The following is a 5,389-nucleotide window of genomic DNA, read 5'->3' on the forward strand; positions in this document are numbered from 1 at the left end:
TTATTTCAAAGGCATCAAGACAATCTCCTACCTTGCCCCAAAAAGACCTCTGCAAAAACTGTGTCTCATCCCCGCACCCAAAATTTCCGTGCTCAGTTTTCCAACAAAACCCTAAAAATTTAAAATCAAACTTTCCCTATCAGTTTACTAGCCTAAAATCAGTGTTCTTTATTGGTCATCTCAGCCCTTCGAAAACCTTTTGCCGAGATAGACCCGGAGAGAGCCCTCTCCTGTCCCCGTAGGGCTAGCTACGAGGCTAAGTGGTTTGATGTTGCCTTGGATTTTGTCTTTTTCAGCCTGAGGCCAAATTCAAGCGCTAACATATTGGCGACCATACTGGGGAGAACATTCGACTTGTTGATTGTCTTGTCCCAGTACATGAAATCAAGTTGCAGATCTGATGCTGATGGTGGACAGCAGTCAGACACATATGCAGGCTGAACCATTCACCTGGCGACTCCAATTCGATCCAGACATTCCAGTGCTTGTTGATTCACTCATGCAATGGTGGGGTATGTGGCAAACCCTGCATGGCGAGAAGAAGTAAGAAATGAGTTAGCAGATTCTGAAATTGATGAAGATTTTTTCAGTGCCTTACTTTATTGGTTGAAATCTCCAAAGTTCCCTTTTGAAACTAAAACTAGATTTTGTGAGTTAGTTGTTGAAAGAATCGAAAAGGAGATTCAGTGTTTAGATGAGCAAATCCAGTCATATGATTTCCAAGACCCTAAAAAGTTCTTGGAAATCCTTCCTCCATTGAAACAAGAAATAACAGACTTGCCTACAGATGTTTACATTGACAGTGTGCAGTTGGAAGCATGTATTGCAGAGTTGGGGCAGCCAACAGAGTCCGGCTTCCGCGATCCAATGGCAACTTACATGGACATGCTTTTCAGTTTGATTGATAGATCAGGCTGTCTTGTACATGACCAGGCTCATTACGTGCATGAAGGGCTGTCAGCAATTACATCTGTGTCCTGGTGGAAGCATTCTCAACCGGCATCATTTTCAGGTTTACTTGAATGGTTGATCTGGCATTTCAGTATTACATGATCTATTGTTTTTTACAGCAAAGTAGGGTAGATTTTGTAAATAAATAAGCAACCAAAAGGCAGCATTTTGTTCCAGTTTCATTATAGTTTTAGTGTGAGGTTTGCTGAGTCAGTTTTTCAGTCTTTTCAGTCAAGTTTCAGTCCATAAATGAGTCGGAAGTCTCATGTTGTTTGTTGAAATAATGGACTCCATTGCCCAATGGATGGAGGCACTGTCTGCTCTCCCAAAGTTCTGCGGTTCTTGGCACCTCCACGAAGCGGCAGCTGCCATCCCAATTGGAGCCAATGTTAGACTCCGTCTCCTCAAATCTTCTGTAAATACGCTGCCATGCTACCAGTGTACTTCTCAGAGATCTCCTTCCACAACCAGGATAATTTCTGAGCGATAACAACAGCATTAATATTTGTATTTTTCCGGAGGTATGTTCCTCACCAAGCAGATAGGCTGGAGAAAACAAATGTAATTGGAAGATGAGCAAAGGCATCTGGTGAAATATCTTTCTTCTGTCGATCGTTCTGGACTTCCAGAAAGCTTGAAATGCATGTTTAACAGTGGCCAATTCAAGGGGGCTTTATCCAACTTTCAGCACTTACTTTCTGAAGGCATGTTTGGGACTTATGGGTCTAAGTTGAGCCCTCAGGTGTTTCTCAAAGATGATCGCCCAAGATTGAGTCGCAAAGAATTGTTTAGAAAAACACTGAACAAAGCAGCACATGCATGGAAACTCATTGTAGATCTCCGACTTTCAGAAGAGGAAGCATCAAGTCTAAGGTTTTTTGTTGATGAACCTGCATATACAGATCTTCACTGGGGAATGTTTATACCAGCTATAAAGGGGCAGGCAAATGAAGAGCAGCAGCAGGAGTGGCTTCCTCTTGCAAATAAAATGCAAATAATTGGTTGTTATGCACAAACGGAGATGGGCCATGATTCCAAATGTCCAAGGTCTTGAGACAACTGCAACGTTTGACCCAAATATTGATGAATTTGTTTTAAATAAGCCCAACTTTGACTTCGACCAAGTGATGGCCAGGAGGCTTAGGAAAAGTATCAACACATGCAATTGTATATGCTCGCCTCATAACTGATGGTCAGGACTACGGTGTGCATGGTTTCATTGTTCAAATACGCAGTCTTGAAGATCACCAATCACTTCCAGGAGTTACAGTTGCCGATATTGGTATGAAGTTTGGAAATGGTGCATATAATACCATGGATAATGGGCTGCTAAGACTTGATCATGTTTGGATACCACGCAAGCAAATGCTAATGCGGCTTTCTAAAGTTACTAGGGAAGGAAAATATCTGCATTCTGATGTCCCTAGGCAGCTTCTTTATGGAACCATGGTTTATGTGTGACAAACAGTTGTCTCAGATGCTTTTAATTACCTCTCCTGGGCAGTTTGCATAGCTGTGAGATACAGTGTTGTTAGACGACAATTTGGTTCACAGGCTGGTGGTCCTGAAATTCAGGTCAGGCTCTTTCCCTTGCTGGCTACAGCTTATGCCTTCCGATTCGTGAGTGAATGGATGAAATGGCTACACTTGGATGTAACAAAACGTTTGGGAGCAAAGGATTTCTCAACATTGGCCGAGGCACATGCATGCACTGCTGGGTTAAAGTCATTGACGACATCAGTGACTGCGGATGGCATTGAAGATTGTCGTAAGCTTTGTGGTGGACATGGGTACTTGTGCAGTAGTGGGCTTCCAGAGCTGTTTGTTGTATATGTTCCTGCGTGCACATATGAAGGAGATAACACAGTTCTGCTTCTACAGGTAGCAAGATTCTTGATGAAGGCAGTCCAACAATTAAGATCAAAGAGGCCTGTGGGAACTGCAGCATATTTGGGCAAGTGGTAACATGGAAGGCATATGCCATGAGAGCATAGACACAGGGAGTACTTCCAAGGATGCTGCCGGATTTGAAATAAAACCAAAGGGTAGTCCTTCACTTGGTGCTAGCAGCCTGTTTTCTTCACCCTCAAAAAGATAGCCGGTTAAATAGGTGGCAGAATTTCCTTCATCAAAGGACAGTTAACTCATTTGTAGGCTACGACTACATGACATTTCCAAGTTTTATGAAGAATCATTAGATTGAGAGATTCTATGAGTATTTTCAGGCAGATAAGAGCATTCAACGAATACAACTGGCATAATATGCACAATTGTGAAATTGTTAAAGATTTCAAACAGAAAGCGAAAGTGAAAAGTAAAGGACCAAACACCACGAAGACATCGACCACAACAGAAAAATAGAAACTGATCTCCTACTAAGGACTTCAGTTAATGATTCAACAGGATCTGCGCTCCAGTTTGTCGGCCATCAGAGAATTTTTAGAGGGACGCTATTTTATTTTAGAATAGAGGAAACGCTCTTTTCTATTTTTATAATTGCAGGTGAAACAGCGCCCCTGTTTTGGGGTCGATTTGTTTTTCCCCTAGCATAGTTTATTTAATGTATTAAAAAATCATTTAAAAGAGAGGGTGAGAGAATTCTGAGCGTTGGTCGAGGAGAGAGAACAAAGCTTTCATTGTACAGTTTTTTGACAGAGATTTTAATGAAAATACACAGCTCTGGCTTCTGAGATTCCTGTGGTATGAGATTTAACATTTGTGTCCTCTTTTGTTTCATATGTAGCATGTTATGTGTTCATGTCATTTCATGATCGTTTCCATTTGAACAAATGAAGTGTTAAGGTAGAATTCATAATTTATATGCTCTGCCTTTAAGTTTGTTCATATTTAATGTTTTCTTCTGTTTGACAAGGATTCATCTTCTATGCCCTTGTCAGCTCCTCAGCAGTCTTGCCATTCCATTTAATCTCAATTTGATGTTAAACTTTCTTGCCTACCTTGCCTCAGGAGATAACCTGTGTTTTTTATTACATTTCTCTGTTCAAGCTGTTTCTTTGCCCCATGTAGCCCAGAAAAACCCCATCATTTATTAAAAACCCCTTTTTATCAATTTACTAGCCTAAAATCAGTGTTCTTTATTGGTCAGCTCAGCCCTTTGAAGACCTTTTGCCGAGATAGACCCGGAGAGAGCCCTCTCCTGTCCTCATAGGGCTAGCTACGAGGCTAAGTGGTTTTATGTTTCCTTGGATTTTGTCTTCTTCAGCCTGAGGCGAAATTCAAGCGCTAACAGAGTGATCTCAGTTAATTAATTATTGAATGAAGGTATTACAGACTCATGTGTTGGTGTGTGTCTGTGTTAGTTTAGGCAACGGATCGATCATATTGCAAAATACACAAACACTGGAAAATGGAAAATAGTAAGGAAAACACAGTAAGCAAATGCAAGAACACAACAATTAATAAGGAGTTCACCCTATTCTCTAGGGCTACATCTCTGTTCCGGCTTTCAGTGGTGGCCTTATTTTATTGTGCCTTTAAAGCAGAGATTTATAATGAGGAGCTCAATTTGAGTCTCCCGAAACAGAGGATGTTGGTAGGGTGGTTCTTGGATTCCCCAAGCCACTAGAGTGCACAGACTCTTCTCCTTACCAGATCTTGACCTCTCTGGTCTTTAATGGGAGGAGCCCAATGTGGTGCTTAATTCCCGATAGATCCTCTCAGGGATTGCTTGAACCTCTCAAGCTTTATGTCTGCTCAATGCTGCCTATGGTCAGCTTGGCTCTCTATTTTCTGCTTCTTGCTTTACTGTCTTATCTCTCGCTTTTTCTGTCTTTGTTCTCTTCCTTTCTTATTCTTCTTCTGCTCTCTAGTTGTTCATGGCTAAAAGCCAATCTGTCCCGTGATTGCTCGCTTTCTCTTCCGCCCCTTCAGTTCGCCTGTTATTGTTCGCTTGGAGTTCCCTGCCTCTGCATCTTCACCAACGTCTCACAGGGAGTGGCCACTTGTCCTCTCACGAACTGCGCCAGCTCTTCCTTGATGGTTCGGTATTTTTGGTTACGTTGTGGAATGATTCATCTACTAAATCAGCGGTCAAATCGGATGTCAAACTTCTCTACGTCGTGGCTTAATCCCTTGTCAAATTTGGTTCCTCCATCGGGCGTAATCTCCGCTGTCAAATCTGGAGCCCCCAGATCCTATGACATTCACTCATTTTGCGTGGTTGACTTGCTCGACCGTTAACGCACGATGAGAGGTGGTTTTCTCTCTCATCCACCAAACACGCGTCGCACAATGTATGGAATCGCTCGTTTTTCGCCAAATCCACTTACCACCCGAGGATGCCTCCAATATAGTTGGTTTTGGAGCACGGGACCCGCCTTTCGCCTTAGCGCCTACCTCATGGTTTCCCGGCTTCCCATGTGATCAAGTGCTTGAGACCTTTCCTTCTCGAGGGGTTTTACCCATCGCACATCACAAA

The 5,389-nt window shown here is 42.4% G+C and overlaps 1 pseudogene; it reads left to right on the forward strand.

Annotated features, from left to right (window-relative positions):
* The first annotated feature begins 1,642 nt into the window (after window positions 1-1,642).
* Window positions 1,643-2,916, forward strand: LOC149138278 (peroxisomal acyl-coenzyme A oxidase 1 pseudogene; annotated as a pseudogene).
* The last annotated feature ends 2,473 nt before the right edge of the window (window positions 2,917-5,389 follow it).

This window comes from Pinus tabuliformis, chromosome X, assembly GCF_031772625.1.
Source record: "Pinus tabuliformis cultivar Carrire ecotype Pingquan chromosome X, CPIR1, whole genome shotgun sequence".
NCBI classification, from domain to species: Eukaryota; Viridiplantae; Streptophyta; class Pinopsida; order Pinales; family Pinaceae; genus Pinus; species Pinus tabuliformis.